Here is a 25231-nt window from a genome sequence, read left to right as displayed (position 1 = left end):
GGGGGGGGGGGGGGGGGGGGGCAGACTGGTACCTTCTCAGATCTTTGAGAATGTGAACAATATCTTATTCATTGCTGCTTTGCTGGCACCTATGCAGAGAAGGGGTTCTAAGGTGCTAGGTGAATGAGAAGGATTCTAACAAAGCAGCAGAAGTTTAAGACAGGCCTAGCTGAGAGGGGCCCAGGCTTCCAGCTAATCAGACATGGTGCACCGTGGGCATGGGGCTTTATTCTCTTTCCTAGATTGAAGGTATAGTTCACATCTCTCCTTTCCCTCCCTGCATGGAAGAAAGTAGCAGCCACCTCAGCTGCCTTCCAGGGACCGTGGGTATTAAGTTGTAGCACGTTAGGAGGCAGCCAATTGGCCGGTGTCAGTTATGCCACTTTCTAAGTGTGAGAAAGCTGGGGCATTGGGTGTTCATCTAGGTGAACAGTGTCTGCTTTATAGGATTCTCAACAAAAGGAGCACCTAGAAGTAGCCATTGCTGTGACTGGGCCACTGGAGAAGGCTGTGAAGGCTACTTGTAACTTGACCTTGTTAAAGCCAGGGGTGCTTCCTGCCCCAGCCGGAAAGCCAGGGAGAAGACAGACAGCATGCCTGCTGAGGGATTTAGAAGAGCCGCCAAGAGCCCAGGAAGCGTAAAGCCTGTACTGAATTCCCCTGAGTTACCACTATTGAGTTTTTTCTTTTTTTGTACTGGGGAATGAACGTGGATCCTTGTGCTTGCAAGGCAGGCGCCAGAACCACTGAGCTAAATCCCTGGCCCCCAAGTCCCCTGAGTTACTACAGGTACTTCTTTGTCCTTGCCTGCTACTCCTGGTACCCCCAGCCAACCCGACTCTGCTTAGTGCCCACACTCACTCTGGCTGAAGACCATCTGACCTAGTCAGTGCCTGCCTCTTCCCAGATGCATCCCCACCCCAAGCCCTGTGATTACACAACCTGGGTCCCTCTCTGCTTTTATGACAGGAGGTTGCTTTGCTTCAAGTACTGGGACACAGCGTGAGTAACACACAGTTCTTTATTCTGTTTCAATCAAGTGCTCAATGGCTTTCAGTCTGCTTAATTACTAGTATTGTGTTTTTAACATTGAGGTTTGCACTGCAGAGGAGCCGTATCTTAGCCACATTGTGGGTCACCCTGGCAGTGGCAGGCTAATCTGGAAACCTATCCGTGTAATGTTACGATTTTTTTTTTTTATGAGAGGAAGGCCTTTGAGTTCCAAATCACTGACTTATAAAACGTCGAACTTTGGGAACACCGCCATTTGAACAAGAGAACAGCCTGTGTTCAGATTGGTGTGTCCCAGTAAAGGCGTAGATAAGCCAAGCCTCGTGCCACAGGTGGGCGTGGCCTGGCAGCACAACTAGGAAGCATCATGCTGGGAGAGGGCGGGGCTGAGGAACTGAGAAGGGGCCTTGGACAGCAGGCTGGGTGGTGGGTGCTGTGTCTTGGGGTTTACAGAGGTCCGAGGAGAGGCTAATTTGGCAGCACAATGGCCTGTGTGTGCGTGGGGGCAGGGGGCTGGCTAGCTAGAGAAATAGATTTCCAAAGGTGGCAGGAGCTAGACTTGGACTCTATCTGCTGGGATTGGCAGGAGCCAGAGAAGGTTCTGGACAGGCAGGGTCCCATTGTGAGCCCAGTGGAAGAGGTTCTGGGAGGCTGTCGAGGTCCTCCTTCAGGGCCTGCTCACAAAAATCAGGGAGATCTGTTTCTAGGAGGCATAGCCCCAAAAGAGGCTGCAGTAGGACAAGAGTTTGGAGGCCAGCAGTGGCTGTGGGTTTTTTTTTTTTTTTTTTTTTTTTTTTTTTTTGCGTGGCTTCTATACCTTACCTGCTGTCTCTTATACAGGTTCCCCCAGGGCCAAAGCCACCCAAGCTGATCTACTCAGCAGCTTCAGGGCTGGGAGTCCTCCTCTGTGCACATCGGGAGTCTGGGGCCGAGGAATTTGAAAGGGGGCTTCCCAGAGATGGCTTCTGCTTTGCTCACCTGAGACAGAAGTTAAATGCAGCATGGTATTTGGTCCCTGGGAGGACTTGCGACTGACTCATGGGAGGGAATTCCTTTAAATCTCCCTATGTCAGTCAGTTTTTTCATCATTGGGGCAAAAATACCTGAATGATCAACTTAGAAGGAGGAAACATTTATTTTGGCTCATGGCTTCAGTCCCTGGGCTGCCGGCTCTGGTGTTTTTAGACCTGTGGTGAGGCAGCGTATCATGGCAGGAAGCACCTGGCAAAGCAAGGCTGCTCATGTCGTGGTGGCTGGGAATGAGAAAAGAGAAGAGGCCAGGGTCTCAGTGTCCCCTTTGAGGGCACGCTCCCAGGGACCTAACTTCTTTCCTCAGGGCCCGATCCCCTAAAGGTTCCACCACCTCCCCTCTGGAGACCAAGCCTTTAGCCTACGCACCTTTGGGGGACCCATCAGATCCAAACCGCAGCCAAAGACAAGAAGTTCAAAGTCATCACTGGGTGCAGAAGTGAGAACATTTTGAGAAGTTCTCCCTAGTGACTGTTCTGGGGCCTGACAGCCGGTCTTTCTAAGGGCCATTTGCTGCTGGGGTCTGGCCAGAAGCAGTTTCTTCCATTGTGATAAAGACTCATTCTGGGGAACTGCAGGGAGGGAAGGACACAGGGGATTCTGCCTTATAAGTCCTCACCCACCTCTGCCTGTGGGGAGGATCAGGGGCTGGGGAGCCCATACAAAGACATGCAAAGGTGGTTAAGTTCAGCTGGAGCTTCTAGAATATTTGGACATATGATTACAGTATATTTGGGGGCTCTAGAATGGCCATATGTCCTATCTGGAGAGGAAACTTACTGGGGGAGACCACTTTGGAGATAGCTGCCAGGCCACTATATGATCCTCTCTCCCCACAACTGTCTCATCCTCTCTGCCAGGAGGGCTCCATCCTGCCAGCCTCTAGCCCTGCTGGGCCTCACCCCACCCCCCAGCCTGAGGGAAAGTTTGGTTTAAGTCCCCTGTTTTCTTTCTGTGGCCTCTGCGGTGTCATCTGAGACAGTACCACCCAAGAAGGGGATCTGCTTTTTCATTTTGCTGACCCAGGAGCTTTGGGGATGAGCTTTTTGTGTAATCAACCGAGACAAACCCCTGACCCCTTTCCAACCTCATGGGCCTCAGGAAGTATCCCTGCCCCAGTGTCTGGTTTCGTGATCCTCACCCAATTTATCCCAAGCTCTGAGCTGGAGATGCATTGAGTGTTTATGGAACAGACCCCTGCCCCTTTTGCTGAAGTGTGGCCACAGTTCTTTGACATCAGAAATGATGATAGAGCCCTTTTGTGTTCATAGGAGCCTCCTCCCCTCTCCTGCCTCATTGAAGGAAGTGTGTCTTGCTTTGGAGGCTTCAGATTGGGCCCCTGGAGGAGTGTGTTGGTGGTGGGGTGTGTCAGAGGGGGTAGGGCTGGGATTTGACAATAGTCTTGGGGCCTCAAGAAGTGGGACAGGACAGGTCAAGGCTTGGGAGGCTGGGTGACAGTTAACACTGGAGCTGGCCTGGTTGGGGGCCTTTCTCCTTCTCTTCCTGTCTTGGGATCAAAATCTAGCATCTTGTGCTTACATTAATCCCTTTACTTAAGAGTCTGTCTTTTGGAGACAGATGAACTTCTTTTCATACACTTAGTGCCTTGAGATCAAATAGGAAAGAAGGGTACAGGATGTCACAAGGATGGGAAGGGACAGGGATGACAGTGACAGTGACCTCTTTCCACTCTTTTATGCCTGCCCCACCCCTAGCAGAAAATCCAGCATCTTTTGGCCTATCATGATCTGGCAGATGGAGGTGGGTGGGTCTACGGCTGAGTGGCAGACCCCTGGCCAATGTGTAGAGAGGCTCTAGCGTTTGGTATTGGTGGTTCTTGCCCCCAGGAACTTACTGTGCCCCACTCCCTGTGGGAGGGGAAGGGTTGTATAGGGAATGATTTTTCGTATCTGAAAATCCTTGCATATTTGAAACTCCATTAGTAACATTTTGGGCTGGTTAGGAAGGGGTCCAGTTCTTCCGTGACCGCTGCATGTGAAGAGAACAGTGCCAATGGGGAACACGCTGGCCCCCATGGCTCTCTGAGTCTGCAGGGGCTTCAGGAAGGCTTCCCAAAAAGGCAGGAACAATGTCCTGGGGGGTCATGTCCCCTCCACAGCTTCATGCATGTGGGGCCAATCACTCTCGTCCTGGGGCTCAATTTCCCCCTCTTACCCTGCAGGCCCTAGGGCCCCAATGGTCCCTAAGGTTCCGATCAGAACCCTGTATCTGAGGGTGCCGTGAGGAGTTTGAAGCTCCATGACCCTAAGCTCCAGACAGACCCTTTTATGGGACAGGTCACTGCTGATCACAGCTTCTCTGAGGCATCCACTGGGGTCTAGTCTGCAAAGGCCCCACAGAGAACCCAGCAGGGACACCTGCCTGCCCCCCTCCCAGGTCCAGCCAGCCTTTGCCTTGTGGAGCGAGGGAGCACGCCTACTCCTAAAGCCTCAGCCAGGTCCTCAATGATTCATGCGCCCCGCCTCCTGCGAGGCCGCTCAAAGTTGGCTCCCACTGCTGCAATAGCTCCTGGCCAGGGCTGGACCCCACGCCTGCCGCTGCCGCCTGGAGCACTGTTGACTCCTCCTTCCCCAGTGCTGGGTAAGTTGAAGGAGAAAGGCAGTTTTTCCTGCTTCGCTTCAAGGGGAAATGAGAAGGCAGCAGCTGTTCTCGCACAGGCCTGGCCCACAGCTTGCTTCTTCTGCTCTCGGTGTCCTTGTCCGGTGGCTCCACATTTGAAGCCAGAGAAGAGTAGGCAGAGGCAGGGGGCACAGGTCCTGGCCCTGGGTGGGCTGGAGGGAGTGACTGAGGGAGGGGAGCTGGGGGGGGGAGATCTGGGTGCACAGATGTGGAAGAGGGGAGCAGGGGGATGTGAACAAGGAGAGGAGCCCCCTCACAGAAACATCTAGCAAAGTTGAGTGGAGTTGGCCGAGGCTGTCAGGGAGTGGTGGGGAGGGAAATTTGCACTGTCAGTCACAGGCTTCTTGCTGGCTCTGCCACCCCATAGATGTGCTCTGAACTCCTTGAACTCTCAGAGTGCCAGCGAGAACTTTGAACCTCTAGTTTCTTCTGAGATCTGGCAAGAGCAGAGCTTCTGAGAGCTCGGGCTTCGTCACTTCAATTCCCTGGTGGTCTGAGCACTGAGGAGGACTCCAGACAAGGATCTTTATTGTCTGTGGAGCCCCTGCGCAGAGTTACTTAGAAAAACATGTGTGATAAAACTGAGCTTCCCCCGGGACGATGCTGTTTTCACATGAGGAATGAATTTGGGGAAAGTAGAGTTTGGGAGAGAAGGAAGCAAAATCATATTGAAATGAATATTTTAGAGGCTTGGTAAAATTGAAGACTCTTTCATTGTCCTTGTTCTTTTGAATATCTTTTGAATCTTCCTTCTTTGGGCTTCCTAACAGTCCTTTCCAGTCCTGTCTTCAGAGCCCCGGGGCTTTAAAAGCGGGGAGACTTGTTCCACTGGAAGCTGATGCTGTCTGCCATGGGGTCCTTAGGTCTTTGTTGTAGAGGAAACTTGGCCTGCAAGGCAGGGGGACAGGCCCGGGCAGGCCAAAGGTCCCCTGCCCTCCCTGATTGTGCTGGCCCCTGGGCCACTAAAACACAAACTAAGGAGGTAAGGGTTTCCCTGATGGCTGCCATTGGCAAAATAGTGACAGTGACATGGATATGGCCGTGTTAAAGGAGAAATAGTCAAGGCAGGTGGGGCAGAGTGGCTGGAAACCCATAGGTAGGGATAATAAAGAGACAGAACTGCCCGCTGAAAAAGTATAATTCAGGGGAAGCTGGTCCAAATAGAGCCAGGCCTGTGGGCATCCTCAGAAGGGAAGGAGGAGAGGAAGGTCGTTGTCCCTAGACTGTGGTAGGAGGCGGCCGGCAGGGAGGACATGACGGGCTGTTACATGGGTACAGTGCCATCGGTGTGTGAGGAGACAGGGCCGGAGAGCCCGGTTTGGAAGTGGGGAGGCCACTGAGGAAACCGTTTCTGAGCCTGGGATTGATGAGAGTGGTATGACAGCAGTAGGCGGGGCAGTCCCACTGTGTGTGAGATGAGGGAGGGCTGTGATCTCGGGGCTGGGCCCAGGGACAGCAGTAGCAATGTGTCTGAGTACAAAATGCCAGGTGATACAGTGGACACAGCTCAGTATTAGTCCTTTGTGGTTTTTAAACAAATCATGATCCCATACCTCCCAAACAATTCAGATTTTTTTTCCCCTTAGCCAGCCCCATCACAAATTTTTGAAGCATGAAATGAATTTTGCTGGCCCCCGCCAATAGGATTCTTTCTCTAGATAATGGATTTTATGAAAAGGCTATAATCCACCCAGGTAATGAGCAAAAGCTACACCCTCCAGTTGGGCCCAGCATTCCTCTTGCTGATTTATGATATATTGGTTAAAATAGTAAACTGATAGCAGTTGCAAAATCATCATCAATCACCAGCTATGTTGTTTAAACTATAGAAAGGTTTTGAGAAGTGAGGTGCTAGAAGCCAGTGAAGGAACAGTTTGGCAATCCCAAAGGCATATAACATCAGCGAAATCAAATCTTTGTATTCTGGACACAGAGGCATTAAAGTGGCTAGGCTTACTAAGAAAGGAAGGAAATGCAAGGAGACTCATTCCCCAAGGTCAAAGGACATCTCCTCCAAGGCTCTGGACTGCAGGGAGCTGGCCGAGCTTTCTAGCTGGTGTAGTATTCTGTTTCTCTTTCTAGACAGATTTGGAAAGTTTTTGCGTTTCTAACATGTGTGAAGATGTTGCATGTAGTAATAAATTTTAAAGTGAAATCTTCTATTTAAAAACCCAAGAAGGTTGGAGCACAAAGCCACCAAGTGTTATTTGGTGTTAGAGATACCGATTAGTGGAAAAAACAAGGACTACTGCATTGTTTTCATGGAACTGTTTGAGTCTGGATGTGGCTGCAGATGACTTGTGTTATCATTTCAAGAGTAAACATTTTCCTTCATGGAATGAGTGAAACAGTGGTGTCTAGTCACTTTACAGGTGGGAAAACTAAGTCCTGGGAGAAGGCAGCAGCTTGGCTCAGTGCTCATAGGCACTGAGAGATTGGAAAGGGGCCTGGCCTTGGTTATACTTACAGTAACATCTGCCAAAAACTTGGACTTCAAGTTGGCTCATGCTGTGTCATCTTAGCACTGGCTTGTCAAGAGAGAGTGAAGTGTGGCATGCACAGCCCTTGAAAACCATAGCAAGATGAGGTGGGTGCTGTGGCCCCACTTCTGCTGGGGCAGGTAGGCCCAAGCTCCCAGAGTAACTACTGTCCCTGCCATTGATGGAACGAGATTTTCCACAAGCCCTGGAACCTCCCTGAGCATTGTCTTCTCCCTCTGTGACTTGGGAGGCTTTTCCTGCCGAGCCTGCCAGACAGCAGGCATGCAATACATGCAACCCCCAGGTGCACCTTTGGTTTAGAAAGCAGCTGTCTGACTCCAACCTAGGGCCAGATCCTGGGCTGCACAGAGGCTTAAAGTTAGACAAGAAATGAATGGGAAGTCAGGGGTCACTCAGGACCTCGGGCACAGTTGTCAATTCCAGGATTCTGAAAGTGAGGAGTAAGGGTAAATCCCAGGATTTGGGTGAACAAGACTGGAAAGAGCCATAGCTGCCCCAGTTCATAAAATAAAATGGTAAAAGCACGAAAACAGCCTGTTCTTCACCAGGCCAGGACCCCTGGGCTATACAGCATTGGCTCAGGCAACTTTCTCTGAGAAACCTCAGCCAAGGTCCCCAGCACAGATGCCTTAGGAGCCATCTAACTCGAGGTGGTGGCTTCCTTCCCAAAGATAGGCCTGTGTCCCTGGCATGCTCTGCCTGCCTTGAGCTGGGTGGCAGATGCTCCAGGAGTGTCTGCTTAGGGGCTGACTGCTCCACACTTTCCGGGTGGACAGTGCATCTCAGAACCTGAACTCACACACACAGAGGTTTCCTCCCGCCTCCCAGGCCCTTTACTTCTGTCCTGACACCTAGCTGGCCACACCCTGCTTAGGACACAACTTTTCTCTCCTTCCATGCATCAGGCTGTGGACTGTGGATACTAATCACAGGCTGATCTGTGCTCTTATAGGGGCGGTGGCAAAGGACGTCTTTTGTTCTTGTTAGAGTAGCTAACCTCTAAATCTATTTAATACCCCTTCCCTGGTTGTCCATCATTATGACACATGATTTTCCAAAGGATTTACTATTAGTTAGCAGCACAGGGCTTTCTCCCTGGGGTAGCAGCTACTTGCAGTGAAGAAAATGCATGCTCAATGTAGCAATTTGTCTTTTTTTATATATTTATTATAAGAGTAAATGAGTTATTGTTGGAGACTTCAATATTATTGCAAATTAGGTGCTGCAGACAGAGCCGGGCCCATTTATTATGTTTCTCAGCTCCCACAGCAAGCACACCAGTTCAGAAATCAGCTGAGAGCTCCGGCCCTTCCCAGGGTGAGCATGGAGAGACCCACAGAGTCTGACTGTGATAACGATGTCACATTGTGCCAGAGGCAGAAGAGACTGGGAGCCACCTGCACCGGCAGGTAAGCGGCCTCAGAGGGGAATTCAAGAGTGTGTCAATGTACCAGATGGGCCACTGGTGTGAAGACCAGTAATGCTGGAGTCGGAGGCTGGAGTTTGCCAGCCTATAGAAGAGGGCTCCTCTTGGAAATGTCCCTGCTGAGAGCTGCTGCCTCCTGCACCTGTCCCTCAGTCATGTGCTTGGGCTAGGGGTGGACAGAGGGACTTCAGGATGCGTATCACATGGCATTCTGCAGTGTGCACGAGCCAGGCAGGTGTGATCAGCACCAAGGAGGCCGAAGCTGTGGTTGACGGCCACAGATACTAGTGGCTGACGGAACAGCTGCAGGTGATGAACCAGTCGGATGGGGGGGAGTCCCAGTTCTGTGTCACCTGCTGCTCGCGTGACTGTGGGTGAGGTGCTCAGCCTTGCTCTGACCTCAGTTTCTCTGCTGTCAAAATGGGGCTGATGATTCATAAGCAGTAACGGGATTCGGTGAGCTCTTGTCCTTGAGCGTTCAGCACAACGCCTTGCTCAGAAATGTTCTCCTCCAGTTCCTCTCCGGCGGGCTCTTCCCCATGAGCTGAGCCCTTCATGAGTGACTCCATGCGACTGCATCAGTTGTGGATGTGAATGGCACATGTGAAGTCACCTCCCCACAAGGGTCCAGCGCTAAAGGTTTTGGAATACATGCTGCAGCCTTCTTCTCTGTGTGTCTGTGATGCATACAATGATTTCACAAAACACAATAATATACTTGTTTGGCTAATGTTTCCGCAGGACAGCACGTCCTGCCCATGCACCAGTCCCTTGCCACTGAAATCCTTCTATTGCTATCATTCTCAGGCTCTTTGGTTTCAGGACTGCTTTACACTGCCACATTATTGAGGACTCCGGCAAGCTTTTATTTTGGTGGTACCTGTTGATAGTCACCGTTTTAGAAATGAAAACTGAAAAATATAAAGGATAGTTTAAACACATTTACAAATAGTAAAACCATTTGTTTTTGTTAAACAAAAATAACCTATGTTGTGAAAATTATTTTCCAAAACAACCACAGAAAATTGGAAAGAAGGCATTATTTCCCAATGTCCCGCATCTTTTCTCCATCTGGCCCAGGAGAAGGTGGCACACCCTCCTGTATTTTCCATGAGTAGTTGCCTCCGAGCCTCCGGCATTGCACACTGTTCACCCTGCAAAGAGGAGTGAAAAAAGCAGGCACTGTCTTAAGAGAGTTTGACTTTGTAGACATCCTAAAAGTACTTTGCTCCCATTTTTAATGTCCATAGGATATTTTTGACCTTCCCACCCAAGGCTGGGTGGGGAATGCCCTTCCGGCCACCACAGCCTCTCTGGGCCTCCTCATCTGACAAAATCTGCTGCCCACAAAGCACCTGTCCACCTCTCAGTATAACAAGGGACCAATGTAAAGGCTTAGTTGTCTGCAGTGTGTCACCACCGAAAGCATTTTCTTACTTTTTGCTGTTGGGGAAGGAAGTGGGTGGGACAGTCCCCTGCACACCAGGGTAGGGGTCAGCAGGCCTGGCACCTTGCCCAGGTCAAGTGGGACATTGTTGGCAGACCCTCATGTCTGGAATCTGTTCTGGGGAGTCATTACTGCCCTAAGGATGGGGGGGCTGTCCGCCTCTGAGGGCCAAGGCCGTCCTGCAGGAACTCGGCTACGGGAGATCCACCAGCTTCTGTCCTTTCATCCTCCTCACAGTCGGCTCCAGGCTGCATGCAAGCTGTGGCCCCAGCTGGCCCGAATGACTGTGTTCAACTGAGCTTCGCAGCCAACAGCCTGGCTTGTGAGGGCTTGGCGGGCGGGCCTGTGCAAGAAGTCCTGTTTGCCTTGGCCTTGACCCGCCTTCTCAACCAGTTGGCCAGCCTGTTTCAAAAACTGGTTGGTGTGTTTTGAAACTTTATTTTTTCAAAGGCAGAGATTCCTGGACCCATAGCAAGAGGGGATGAAAGTCGTAATAATAACTAAGAGCACCAGTAGCCAAAGCAGAGTGGTAAGGGTTTGGAAATATTGACGGTCATCGCACAGCGGTGCCACTCACCCATTAGGAGAAAGGCTGACGGAGCTGGGGTGGAGGGAGACTGAGGCCGCTGTCCATCTGGGTGTGGAGCGCAGGCCAGGCTGACTTCTCCCTGCGTCAGCGACTGGGGGAAGACAGATGTGCCCGGAAGTGGGCCTTGCTCCGCTCTCGAAGCGTCTGTGGGTGGCATCTATCATCCGTGACCTGTAGCGTTTGTACTTGTTGTTTATGGTCTCTTGGCATGCATTGTTTTCTCGGGGCTGAAATATAGCACGATAATGAGGTATCTCTCTGCTCAGGAGGATGCAGGCAGCTCAGAAAGACGCCTCGGCAGCATGCTGACTAGTTTGTCAACAGCTGCATGCGGTGGCAGCTGCTGTCCTGGCAGAGAAGAAAAAGGAGCTCAAGCTGCTGAGAGAGCACAGCTTGCCCAGGGTGGGGGTGGGTTGGAGGAGATGGTGTCTGGGAACCTCAGCTCTATCAAGGGCCTGCCCTCGAGGTGGTTTGATGTTAGGAATACTTACCTGTGTGACGGTTGGTGCCAGCCATTTCCAGGAGGAATGGGCTTAGGGATGTCCCACACAGACCTGGGTTCAGATCCCTGCTTCTCAGATATTTCCCACTGAAGCTGTCTGTGCCCTGAACCTGTTTCTCCTTCCATAAAATGGGGAAGTAATTCTAACTGTACAGGTGTTATGAGACCCAGTGGCATGGGTAAAAAACAGGAGGGACCTTGTTGGCCATGCCTGTGCTTGGCAAGGGGCCATCTTGGTCCCTATGGGTTCCCTTCCTGACTGGAAGCCTATTGATGAGCCACACCTGTCTGTACCTGATGTCTTCGCCTAGTGGAGGTTGAAGCAGTGTTTAGTTGGCTCTAAAAGGAACGATGTGGACTAGAAGCCTGGAAAAGTAGACCCCATTGAGAAGGAAAGGTTAAAACATGGCTTCCAACTGGCCATCTGGTGTCCTGGGCACAAAAAGTTCTGCTCCCTTGAAGGAAGGTATATGAGGAAAGAACTAAAAGTCCAAAGATGTTTTTGTGGGGAAATGGTTATGAGGCCAGGCAAGGAAAGGCTGGGCTTGGAACGGTTTGCAAAAAAAAATTGTGATAGGTACAGCCTCTCACAGAGACAGCACCACACTTATAATGATGACAGGATTATCACAGCTGCTCCTGTCTGTTGCCCAGGCCTCTGCAGGCTCTGTGTCCCCGCTTTTCCTCAAGACACCTCTACATCTTTTATTACCTATGTGTTCCGGGTAGTCAGTCCCTCCAAATCCCAGGACAATCCTCATGGAATTCTCTCAGCTAAGAGTGAAATTCACATGGAAGACAAAATAACCCCAAAGAGCCAAGAATCATTTGCAAAAGATGACAGTGGGGTGTATATGGGGGAGAGTCCACCCTACCGGCTATATCAAACTACATTATAAAGCTGACTGGACCGAGGCAGCATCACACAGAGTGGCGAGTCCAGAGAGATAAAAGTTCATTTGGAAATTTAATCAGCATTTAACGAGGATCATTGTTCAAATCAGATGGCTGCTCTAAGAATGGGCTTTTAGATGGTAGTCGTCTTGGTCCATTTTCTGCTGTTGTGACAGAGCGCCGTGGACTGGGTGATTTACAAAACAGTTGAAGGTGATTTGGCTCGTGGTTCTGGAGACTGGGAGGGAGGCTGAAGCTGTGTGGGCCACATCCGGTGAGAACTTTGTTCTGGGTCCCGACATGTCGGGAGGCATCCTGTGGTGAGGGAGCAGGAGTGCGTGAGAGAGGGAGGGGCCCGGACTCCTCCCTTTGTAACTAGACTGAAGCCTTAATCCGTTAATGAGATGGTTCCCTTGTGAGCTAGCCACCTCCTAAGGGTCCCATCTCTCCGTACTGTCACAGTGCAACGGAACAGTGGCATTTCAATCTCAACATGCTTCTCAGAGCAGTCAAACCAGAGCCGTTGTGCTGAGACAGTTGGTTACACAGGGGGAAAGTTAAGCCACGCCAAATATACCTTACAAAACTAAATTCAAACTAGTCTCCAAGAACTGAATTTTTAAAAAAAATCTGAATTTTGACAGTGTGCGCCTTCCTTCCCTCAGCCACTTCGGCAGCCACACCTTGCCCTAGAGTCCCACAGGTAAAGATGAGTGAGGTCAACTCTTGCAGGAGAAAGGCTGGAAAAGCACTTAACATATGCACCGGAGAAGTGGACAGAGGAGTGGTGACACTGTGGGGAGGCCTTGCATGAGGATCTGTAGCTGGAGGTTGGTGACAAAGGGGTACAGAGGGGGACCAGTGGTGGACATGCTGTGCCTTGTGCCTATCTCCACAGGGTCTCTGTGCCTGCTTACAGCTCACTGGCCTGCAGGGAGGAGCAAGGCCAAGCTGGCTGGGCTTCAGCGGGCTTGTGCGGGGGTCGTGCACCTGGGGGCTCAGCTGTGGGCATTCATTCGTGAAGTAAGACACAGGGCATGGAGGGAGTAGCTTTGGATCTTGCTTGCATGGTCCTTTCCATGCCCTGTGTGCGAGTGTGGATTCATTATTTGATATCTTTTGCTTTAGAAGTCCCTTTGATTATATAAACTTCAGGCCTGGGTGCAATGATCTGGTCATCCTCACAGCAGTCCGTCGTGTGTTGGAGGCAAGAGGTTGGAGTAAACTCAGCAGAAAATGGCCCTGTAGCCTGGTGGTAGGGGAAGCAGAACCCATCAGGGTGACCCAGTGCTGCCCCCTGGCCTTTCCTGCTGCCCCCACAGGCCCTGTGCATAGGCTCGTGCTGCCTCAGCCTAACCCCCTGAAGAGTAGACCTCATGCCTAAAGCACAAACCCTTCTTGGGTTTTCCAGATCCTCACATGTAGTCTCTGGAGAAACTCTTTGAGGAAATTCTTCTGATAGGGTTTTTAATGGTGATGTGTCCTTTTTTTGTTGTTTTTTTAAAGTGTTACAATGTTCCCTTGAATACAACATGCTGGGTTAGCCCATGCTCTGTTGCCATATAACAAAATACCCAATGCTGGGCACTTTACAGAGAGAGGAGGTTTGTCTGTTGAGCTCACATTTCAGAGGCCAGAAGTCCAAGACCAGGTGGTCCTGTTGGTTTGGCCTCTGTTGGGGGCCTCATGGCACATGGTATTATGGTGGGAGAGCAGGTGAGAAGGATCACATGGACAGACAAAAAGCTGGGAGGGCTGCTCTTTTAGAAAAACCCTCATTTGCAGGAAGAGCTAACTCACTCAGAAAGAGCAGCATCATTCTCACCCAAGGGCACTGACCTTGCACTCCACCTCCTAAAGGCCCTGTGACTTCCCAGTGTCACTGCACTGAGGACTGCATTTCCCACACAGGAACCTTCAAGCCAAAGCCAAACCAGAGCACATGTTCATAACAGCCTGCATGCATCCTACATGTAGAGTTTGATCTTTTTTTTTTTTGCTGTTTGCATACACTCATGGAACTAGCACCCAGGTCAAGTAACAAGGACCATAGCAACCATGCTCCTGAGAACATAACTTGGTTGTGTTCACCTTTTGTTTTCTGTACAAATGGAAGTGTGCAGTGCATGTGTTTTTGTGTCTGGCTTCCTTCTTATTAGGGGATTCAATCATGTTGTTACACGTAGTTGTGGTTGGTTTGTTCTCATTGTTGAACTGTATTTATTCCTTCTTTTTTGAATATAGCATAACATGCTGATCTGTTCTAATGTTGATGAACATTTGGGCCATTTCCAGTTTGGAGTTATTCTGTACTGTTTATGAATATCCATATACTGTCTGGAATGTTTGCATTTCTCCTGGGATTATACCTAGGCATGGGTCTGTGGGACCTCAGGGTATGTGTGTGAGCAGCTTTGATAAATGTCCATTTTCCAAAGGGATGGTACCAACTGCTTCAGTTTCGATACTGAAATATACTATGGAAAGTTGTTTGTTTGGGGGGAAAACCTTCTTTTATATTAACATTTAAGAGAAATTGTTCAGATCGAGATGGATAATTAAGGTTTTGGCTGAGCCTGGATCCCTGATGGGAAACTGAAGAACTTTGAACTTCAGAAAAATAGACCTGGAGGAATTTTCTCTTATGCACAGACTCACTTATTTATTCTTCCTTCAGCCACAAATATTCATAGTTCACAGACCAAGAAGAAATAGAGTCTTTTGCCCCTAATGATAGATGTCACAGTGAAATGTATTAGCTGCTTTTTGTTGCCAATAATAGCTGTAACTGAGGAAGTCTATCTCTTCATACAAATAATTAGCTCTAAGAAGCACTGCCTAGGCAGAGTCATGGTTGTAATAAAATCATTTTATGGTGCTTGAAGACTCAGTTGAATAAGGGGGAAAGTTTAAGTAAATTAATGCCCAGCTATGGACTGAAACAGAATGAATCCACTAAAATGACATTTATGAAGAATCCTAAAGGCATAGTACAATATTCAAAGGAAAGAGCAAAATACAGAATTCTATACAGTATGAAACTTATTTCTAAAACTTGTATCTTACAGCGAAAAAAAAAAAAACACATTTGGTGTAATTTTCTGGTTAAAAAAAAACTGTTTTCATGAAGCCAGTTGAGCCTCTTGCCCAGTCTGCCCAGCCTTGCCCTCTTGGCAGCGGCAGAGGAAGCAGTGTGTGCCCTCCAGGGTTGCCCACCCTGGGCATCTGGGTGCTGTTGGCTGCCTTGGTCTGGGCCTGGGCCTGCTGTTAGCTGGTGGATCTTAGTAGAGAGTCTGTTTTCTGGCCACTTTCTACACCACCTGCAGTCCCTTCCTGCCCAGCAATGCCATGCCGTGGCAGGCTGTGGCTTAGGTAGGAACCTTAGGTTGGTATTTCCACCCCCGAGTAGCCCCATGATCGTGAGGAAGTGCAGAATGGCCTGGTGTCAGTGCAGGCTCCTAGCAGGCAGACCTGTGTGTCGGAAAGGGACTGGTGTTAGCTGCAGCCAGGTCTCGAGGGGCTGTGTGACTGGCCTCGGAGTGCGGTGTTTGGCCCGTGAGTGATGAGGGTTCAGGTTTTTGTGCTACAGTTCTCATCCCGGAGGCCTGGAGGTAGCCCCAGAGCAGCCACCTAGAGACCTGTTAGGAAGACCTTGCAGGTTCTTTCCAATCTGAGCTAAGGGGCAGATCTAAGACAGGGCCCTGACTGATCCAGGCCTGGTGAGCGGGTTGTGTCAACAATGGATAGATGGCAGGCTAGACAGGGCACTTGATGACCCACAGCCACTTGCCTGCTTTGGCTTTGGCTCTGCCACGGGATAGGTGCCTGTGTGAATCTCAGGCTGGAGCTCTTCAATGGCTGGGTTGTCACCTTGCACTAAACCATAATTACTACTTAGGAGTTTGTGGATGAAAACCAGTAGATTCCAATTCCGCATGTTAAACTGTTTGCACGCGCCTGATCTGCTGAGGAGCCCTTACCCTTGAGCGCCCCTCTGCAGCTTCTCTCCACAGCTGTAGTCCATTGCTTGGGATTTTAAGTGTGGGTTAAAACACACACATGGAATGGTGTGTGTCTGTGTTCTTATTTCTGCATACTGTGCAGGAGGTGAGGGTAGGAACAAATCTGAATTGCCACAGTTTCTGTTCAAACTCCCTTTTCCTGTCTTTGTGTACGATGTGCGTGATAATGGACTGGAGACGTGTCTGACTTCATGTCTTCAGGTCAGGGTGTTTGTTTGTTTCTGTACCAGGGATCGAACTCAGGACCTTGTGCTTCCCATTTTTCTTTAATGACCCAAGGGTATGGGATATAAAAGCAGAAAGTTTCTCTCTGCAAGCAGGAAGCATTATGTAGTAGCCAGTTTTGTATCTACCATCCAGACACTTCGTTTCCTCCCTGTATTTTGCATGAATTTCTAGTGTACAGCATCAGGGTTTTCCTAGTTTGAAATTTTAAAAGGGGACTGTGCAAATTACTTAATTACTTTCTGTTCAGGTTTAGAGAGGGGTCCGAGCTCTCCCATCTTTTCAGCACTCAGTGTCAAAGGCTTTATCCCGTTGTCCAAAGTCTCCATTCTGTTAGACATTCCCTTTCCTCCTCCTCTCCTGTCCCTCAAAACACTGGCAGTCTTCCCAGTACCTTTACCATGTCTTGGCCCTGTAGCTGTGCCCTCAGAAGGGGAAAGCAGGTCACATCTGTGGTCATTCCTAAACAGATACAAGCTTTGTTTTGCTCCACTAAGAGGCAAAGCTGTGCGTGTGTGTGTGTGTGTGTGTGTGTGTGTGTGTGTGTGTGTGTGTTTGCTTGTTTGGTTGGTTGGTTGGTTGGTTGGTTTTTTTGGTCTGTGTCCTGTAACACCCCAGACATGGAGAAAAAGCCAGAAAAAGCAGCTAAGGATTAGGATAGAACAATTGAGGTACAGATATTCGCTTATGAGAGAAATTATCAACGCGTATCCCTTGGCTTCAGTATGTCTTTCTCAAGCAGAAGTATGATTTGAGCTGGTTTTGGAAATTAAAACTTTGGTACATGGAGTTTAATTTGGAGTGTGGAAAATTGTTTTCAGCAGTCATACACAAGACTCAGCGTAACTTCTACACAGTTTCACGGATGGAAATACAAATATGTTTCCCACAGGGAGAAAACCATATGTGTAGTCATCCTTTGAAGGCAGCATTTCGTATGGTGCCTCAGTTTCCAAATCTGTACAATGAGAATGAGCCTCCAAGTTTAAAAGATGGTTAGTGGGGTTAACTAAACGAACTGATACAAAGCATTTGATACTCTTTTCAGGCATACGGAGGTCCCCAGACCTTGAATGTGATGCTTTCAGGGAAGACACCTCAGGTAGCCCAGAGGCCCTACTCCCAAACTGACAGCCCTGAAGTTACCTGTGCCACACCCAGAACCGCTGAGGCAGAGGCAGCATCTGCTCATGGGAATGGGAGATCTGGTGATTTCCCCAGTGCCCTGCCCGAACGTCACAGGGCACGTGCAGCAGGTGGAGACTGCGGCATGAGGAACTTGTGCAGTGGAAAAGGGGAGTCTGGGTTCTCAATGACGATGAACCTTTGGAGCATCCTCAGGTACCTGGGGATGGAATGTGACAAGGAACCACTCAGGTCCTCCAGAGTGATTCCAGACTATACTGTCCATATACAGGGTCTGGAGGACGCAGCTTGGAAATTCAGGTACTGAATTCAAGCTTTGCTTGGCTGTGAGTTTCCATCTGGTCACGGGGTGGTTGTGGCCGCCCCCAGTTAGTTTGAGCTTTGGGGACACTCACCTCTAACAAGTGGCCGCAGTCCCAGCCCCGGAGCTCCATTCTTATCCCAGAAACTACCTGCAGAGAAGCCCAGAAAACAGAACAGTGCAGGGAAGCAGTGTCCAGTAAGTCCCCATGGCCTGTCACTCACAGGAAAGGGGCAGAGGAGGAAGCAAGAACAGTGACGTTCAGCTTGGCAGGTGAGGCCTACAGGGCTGCAGGCTCCACCCTAGGGTCTGCACCTGCCACTCTTGGGACTTTTTCAAGGCTCTCGACCTCCCTGACCTCGGCATGCCCTTGTGAAGTACAGGTGACTCTGGAATTCCTGCAGTGTTCTGGATGTGGGTGAAGAGGGAAGGAGGGAGGGAGAGAAAGCCTTCGGAACACTGAGGTGTCTTGGCTCGCTTTCTGTTGTCTCCCTGGGCTCGTCACCTGATCGACTTGGGGTCCCACTGCCAATCAACGTATTCCTTTGGGGCCCTACTTCCACCGTTCTTTGGTTTTTGTCAAAGCCTTCCTCTTCCCCACCGTCAGGGCTAAGAGAGCTGGCTTGGTTTCAATCTGGTCTTCACTGAGCCTTTTTCTTTTTTCCATGTCAAAGTTAAATCTGTTAAAAGAGTATTCACCAGGTAGCCAAACTCACCCTTGTGAGGTACGTGAGTTATAACTATCGTATGTATTTGTGTAACTGCCACCACCCCCAGCATCAGATAGAGAACACTTCCTCGTCCCCAGGATGCCCATCCTGCCCTCCCTCCCTGTTGCCCCTGGCAGCCTCTGTTATGTCTTCTATCCTTTTCATTTGGCCTTTTCCAAATATCATATAAAGGGCATCATAAAGTATGCTTAGCTGGGCCTGCTATCCTTACTATTCCGTGTAGTTTTGAGCTTAGTCCTGATGGATGATACTACCAGCAACAGAGAAGGATGTGGCATGTGGGGTGAGGTAAGAGGATGGTGAGGTAGAGAAGTTCCCTCCTGATCCACCACTCAAGTCTCTGTGCATAAAGAGGGGCTCATGTCTAAGTAAAATAGATTGTGCTCTAGCCTTCTTGAGGATATACACATGCCGAGGCATGATTTTTAGGAAGAGGAATTCACACCCTTCTGGGAGACTGGAGCATAGGGCAGCCCAGCAACTGGGGTACACTCCGGGGACCATGGACAGCCTTAGCCTGGGCTCACAGTCATTGAACGTAGGCTTGCCTGAGCTGGGTCATGCTTACCCTCCACCCCCTCTGCCTGGGCTCTGTCCCACAGGGACAAGAATGCCCATCCTGGGGGAGCAGGGGCCAGGCCTGTGGGACCCTGGCCTGGGCTTCAGAGAGAGTGAAGCTGTCCTGACAGATGGTGGAGTAGGCAGAGAGGCCAACAGAGGCTGAACGCTGCATATGCCAGCCAAGGGGAGAGCTTAGGTAAAGGACAGTATCGCAGTCTTGGGACCAAGTACCACTAAACCTTATGGGTAATGGGTTTTTCATCCCCTGGGTAATAGGAGACACCAAAGAATGAGGACATTACTTAGTGAGTCCCTCACCTCCCTGGCCCCATTCAGCAGACTCGGAGGAAGGACATTGCCCAGCACAGAGTCGTGTGTGGATTTAATGGGGTTTCCAGCTCAACCTTCCATCAAATTTATGGCTGTGCCTGTCTCCTGACCTTCCCCCCCTCTCACATTCTTTTCGGAAATGAAGCTGTGTGCAGGCTGTGAGGTGTCATTTCCCCCGTGGTAGAGATATACAGCTTGGGCCCGGGTTGAGATGGAAGATTTAATCAGACTGGGGCCCCGCAGTTCACCCCACCCTCAAGCCCAGTGACATTAGGACAACCATGGGGTCCAGCCACAGTGGGCAGCACAGAGCCAGAGAGTCTTATCCTGCCAGCCGCATGCCTGGGCCCACACCCAGGCCTCCACCTCCCTGCTGCGGCCAAGGCTAACATCTGGCTCTGCTAGGTGACAAGAAGGGCCGCACTGTTTTCTCTGAGGCCCCCAGCTCTCAGCCGGGACTCCGGAGTAGCTTCTGCTAGCCTTGCCACCATGGGCTCCCTCCCCTCTGTTGCTGATCATCATCCTTGGAGGCTGAGGTGCACAGTGGCTTCACCTGAATGTCCCCATCAAACCCTGCTACCCTTCAAGGTCCAGCTCAAAAGTCACAGCCCACAGAAAGCCTTCCCTGATCTCTCCTCTCCCCTGCTTACAGAGAGCTTGCTGCCCATGAACGTTTTTATCTCCAGTAGGCCAGGTCTCCCCGAGGGTAAGCCTGTCTCTGCACCTCCAGGTGCTCCTGATCCACAGAAGATGTAGTGAGTAGACCCCGTCATTGTCACAGAGCCACATTATCAGACCCCGCCCCAGAGAGTGAGGATGCTTTTCTGTTGCCAACCTCATTTGGCTTTGTAAATGCCCCCAAGGCAAAGGCTTTAATTTTCAGGCCCTCAGTGTGTTGGGCTCTGAATTACCTGCCTCTGGATGCCTCCTGAGCACTTGCACCTCTGGCCTCAGAAGCACCTTTCAACCCAGTCTGCTCTGCTTTCAGCTGTGGCACTGGCGGGTAGCTTCTGTTGCACTGTTTCTTCTAGGAGACAGAATATATTTTCAGGCCCTCCCTTTCCTGGCCTGGTGTTTATTTCACTGACCGCCTCTGAGGGCTGTGGCAGAGGCTGTAGCCAGTCCAGGGCCCACTTGGACAGACAGAACTTGAGGGGGCTGCCGGCACATGAGGCATTCTAGCAGGTGAGCAGAGTGACTCAGGGTAGAGGCACGGGGAAGGCTTACAAATAAAATTACCTCTGCTCTCTGGAAGCCAAAAGCCCCTGTGCCCTGAGTTGGGAGTAAAAGCCATATATAAAAGGAGGGGGAATCTAGTAGCACCCAGCTGAACTCCACTGAGCCAGGTGTGGAGGAGGAGGGTCACACTTGGCCACCATCATCAGCATGCAGGTGCTCATTACATGTGGGATCAGACCCTGTTCCTCTCCCTCTGCGGCTCTAAGGGAACCAAAGAGGGCAGTGACTTCAGCTCTTTTCATAGTCGTAGTCCCCACATATTTGCAATTCAAGTTAACTGAAGTCAATCATGGTCCAAAAACATTAAATGAAAAATTTTAGAAACAAATGATGCATTTGTTTTAAATAAATCCCACTGCTTTGAAGACCATGATGAAATCTCTTGATATCCTGCTTCTTCCTAACCCCAGATGTGAATCATCCCTTTGTCTGGCAAATCCATGCTGTTTACCCATTAGTCACTTAGTACCACCCCCACCTTTGTCAGGTTGATGGAGTAAAACTAGCCTTGATTTTACTTAAAAAATGGTCCCAAGGCCCAAAGGAAATGCTACTGGCCTTTCCATTACAGTATATTATAATTGTTCATTTTACTATTAGCGATTGTATCGGTCAGTTTTTTTACTAGTGGGATTAAAACATACAACCTGAAGTAGGTGAGGTTTACTTGGCTCCCAATTCTAGACATTCAGTGCATGGTTGTCTGGCTCCAAGGCAGAAACATCATGGTGGAAAGGACTGGTGGAGCATAGTTGATCACTTCAGGTGGCTGGGAAAGAGCAGAGGTGCAGCACCAGAGAAGATGAGGCCAGGGGCTAGATACAGATCCATCCGTGATCCATCCAGACCCGCCTGGAAGTGTGCTGTTCTAATCTCCTAAGTGGCTTTAAAGCCAATCAAGTTGACACTCTAACTTAATGGTCACAGTCAATATTATTAATCTCTTACTGTGCCTAGAGTATAAATTAAACTTTATCACAGTGTACATGGGAAAATGTACATACACATGTGTATATGGTATACACAGGTATATGCTTCAGTACTATTCACAGTTTCAAGGAACCACTAGGAGTCTTTTTATGTTCCCCTCTCGGATAAGCAGGGTACTGTACACTGATTTCCTTATGAGCCTTGTAGTAACCTTGTGAGGTAGGAATCCTAATTCCCATTTTGCAAAGGAGTTTAGGAAGGGGAGGGACAAGGTCAGACCTGCATTCCGGAATGGGGCAGGAGAGGGCAGGGCAGAAATCCCAAGACTAGGAGACTGCCTGGGAGGCTGCTAGGACCCAGGCAGGAGATGCCTTGAGTCTGTGGCATCCCCCTCACTGGGTCCAAGCTGCATTTGGTGGGTGACCTGTGGGCAAGGAGGAGTCCAGAAGCACGATGGCTGAGTGGACCACAGGGCCTTCTCCAAGACTGAGCTCCCTCAGAAGGAGCAGGCACAGGACTGTGGGGAGAGCGTGCAGCGCTCTGGGGAGTGGCACACCTGAGACCCCTGGGGCCCATGCAAGGGATGGGCAGAGATCCTGTGCTCAGAAGAAGGGTCTGGGCTCACGATCCAGATGCTGATATACATGTGAAATACACTCATGCGACACACACACACGTTTCTCTGTGGACGCCAGTGAGACTGCAGGAAGATGCCTGTCTCCACAAACACATCCCAGCAGCTGCCTCCCCAGTGAAGGCCGGTGAATGGTCATCGAGAGCAGCGCTCTAGGTGCCTTGTCTGAAAACTGCACGGTATTGCACAGACCCCAGAGGGTCTCAGATTTCTCAGCCTACCGGCATAGGGAATACCTTATTCTGGTGCATTGGGTCACGCCCCGTAAATATGCAGCTGGGGTGGAGGGTACTCAGGAATCTTCCCTGATGGTGACCCTGAATCACTGCTCCCTAAATTAGATCAATTCCAGCTGAAGATACCTAGCCTGAGATTGTCACTCCCTAAGAGCACTCTTTTCCTTGCTGGGCTGGGTGTTGGATTTCTGAAAGGCTTATAATCAGCAGCGGTGAGGTCTACAAATAGCCAGCTCCTGCTCTCGTGAAGCCGGAAAGGCCACTATTTGAGGTTAGCCTTGAGTCAATTTGCCCCGTGCACTTGGGAACCGTTCAAAAGGGGCGGTGCACATACAAATCACGATGAGGCTAATCAGAAGTTGGGGTACTTAGCGTATGTGTACACAGCCATCATTGTTGCCCTTCTCCCACTTAGGCTATTATGCGGAGAGGGGTGCTGTTTGCCTGGTTTTGTCTGGGCCACAATCTGCATTCACTTGATGGATTGTCAGGGTCGGGGGGTCTCCTTCTTGGGAAACAGTAGAGTGGCTTCTCACCAGACTCTTCAGAGGAAGGAGAGTACTACACCAGCGTTTGCGCAGGTCCTTGAGGGGGCCAAGCGATCCCTGCGTGGTGCTAGATCAAAATGACAGGCCGCTAAGGAGCTTGGACATACATTCACAAGTTCTTTTCATTGCTTGCGCCCAGGAGGCAGGGAGAGGGGCAGCGACTGCCCTGAGGCTGCTAGCGGGACCGGCAGTGGGCACTTGTTTGCTCTCCTGGCTGCGGTGGCCTGTGGTTCAGTTCAAGTTTGCCCAAGTGATTTGGAGTGGCCTTTCCCCACTGTGGCCCTGCCCTATCAGCTGCGTCCTCCCTGGCTGGCTGGATGCTGTTAAGAAGCCTCCAGAGGGAACTGGGAGCCAGATGAAGTCAAGAGGGAGAAGTGTGTGCCCACAGTGGGAAGGGTAGCCTGCTTCTGGGGTAAACAGTCCCTGCAGCTTGCATGGTTGCTGTCTCTCTTGGTGGGGTGGGGGATACGTAAGGTTTTAAGAACCATGGAAGATGGGTGACACCTGTTGATTCCATTAAGTGGAACGCTGTTACTACACACCTCAGGTTCCCACACCCTCTCCTTTTGAAAGACATCAAAATCACTTTCACCTTCTTAGTCTTCGTGGAATTTTTCTTTTTGAACACAAAAGACCCTGTACCTGTGGCTCGGGAGGGGACACTCAAGTCACCAGGGGTATGTTCCCTGAGAAGTGATGATGTTTTTTTTTTCTTCATTAAAATCAATTTTGAGAACCATTAGGCATTTTCTTTTGTCACAGCAGAAACGTGTGATGCAAGAGAATAGATGTGATATTGAGGTGTTTTTCCTGGTGAGTTTTCCATTCAGAGTTGTCACCTGTAGCATTCTAGTGCCAGGCTGAAGTTCACAGCTGATAAATCCTTATTTAAATAGAGCCCCACCTTTTTGGGCTGGTTCATATTGGTGACTTGATCCGAAGATCTTTCTGCGGATAGTTAAAATGAGGGCCCTTGAGTGCCCCTCAGGATGTCACCATGTCGCTCTTCCTCCAGACCTGGGGAGGTAGAATGAAAGGCCCAGGAGAAGAAGCTATGAGGACGTGACAGAGAAAGGGACCTTCTTTCCCTGAGAAATGGCCTGTATTTCATATGTGGTCCTCTGGGAGCAGGGTGGTGTGGGATGGTAGCAAGATCAGCTTTCCATCATTGTCACACGAAGCAAACAGATGCTTATTTAGCTCGGTTTGGGAAGTTCAAATTCCACAGCTGAGCTTGAGGGAAGGGATCGGTTTAGTTTCTGATGGGGCAATGGGCATCGGCACATCACAGCAGGAGAGAGCTACCACATCTGGACCTGGAGCTGGGAGGCAGAGAAAGCAGGCAGGGCCCCACGGTCCACCTCAAAGGGATACCCACAATAACCTGAAGATCTCCCACGAGGCCCAAGTTGCTAAGTATCCACAGCACCCTATTCCTCCTACTGCTAACCTAGTGACTGATCATCCAACATCGAAGCCTTTGGAGAACTTTACCCAAATTCATATCATGGCAGGTGGTCACAGAGAAAAATAAATGTTTTAATCCTTTTCTGTTCCTGCCTTTCAAGAAGAAAGGCTTGAAAAAGTTTGGAAGATATGTGGCATCACTGCCGTGTTCTAAGGAAGTTTAAATGGCTTGTTCTCTGCATTTCTTCTTTTGCACTAAGTTGTACATCACCTTGAACCAGTCCCCACAGGCGGGTGGTTCCGCTGTGGCAGGCAGACACGAAGGAAGAAGACTGCATGGCCCATCATCCTCAGGAGTCAGGCACAAGATTCTTAGGCTTGACGACAAAAGCACGATCCCTAAAAAGAATAGCTGGTCAGTTGGACCTCAGCAAAATTAAAAATTCTGCTCTTCAAGAACCCTGTTCTGAGGACAGAGTCAAACTGCAGACTGGAATAAGATATTTGCAAACTATGTATCTGACAAAGGACTGGTATCTAGAATGCCTAAGCACTCTCAAAACTGGACAGTTAAAAAACAAAGCCGGAATTCAATTAGAAGTAGACCAAAACCACGAAGAGACATTCACCAAAGAGGATGCATGAAAATGACTCTTGGAAAGATGTTGAGCTTCATTAACCAGTAGGAGAATGTGGATTAAACCACAGCAAGTTATTAATGCACACATATCAGAATGGTTATCATTAAAAAATTGTGGCAGCATCAACTACTAATGAGGATAAAAAGTACCTGGATTGTTCATACATTGCTGGTGGGGATTTAAAATAATACAGCCACTCTTCAAAACAGTTTCTTGGGCTGGGGATTTAGCTCAGTGGTTC

General features: G+C 49.8%; 1 protein-coding gene across 4 annotated transcripts in view; it reads left to right on the top strand.

Moving 5' to 3' along the window:
* Gli2 (GLI family zinc finger 2) overlaps positions 1–25231 on the top strand; it is a 232933-nt gene that overhangs the window by 122305 nt on the left and 85397 nt on the right. Inside the window, exon 1 of one of the 4 annotated variants that reach the window (XM_010632274.2) lies at positions 8568–8590. The exons of the other annotated variants lie outside the window; for them this stretch is intronic. The gene's annotated coding sequence lies outside the window, so the exon portion shown is untranslated. Of the gene's footprint in view, positions 1–8567; positions 8591–25231 lie in introns of those variants that run through there. 4 annotated transcript variants of the gene reach the window in all.

This window comes from Fukomys damarensis, unplaced genomic scaffold (genome assembly GCF_012274545.1).
Source record: "Fukomys damarensis isolate Sample0158 unplaced genomic scaffold, DMR_v1.0_HiC HiC_scaffold_29, whole genome shotgun sequence".
NCBI classification, from domain to species: Eukaryota; Metazoa; Chordata; class Mammalia; order Rodentia; family Bathyergidae; genus Fukomys; species Fukomys damarensis.
The sequence above is the reverse complement of the archived record's forward strand: the minus strand, read 5'-3'. Positions and strand labels throughout refer to the sequence as shown.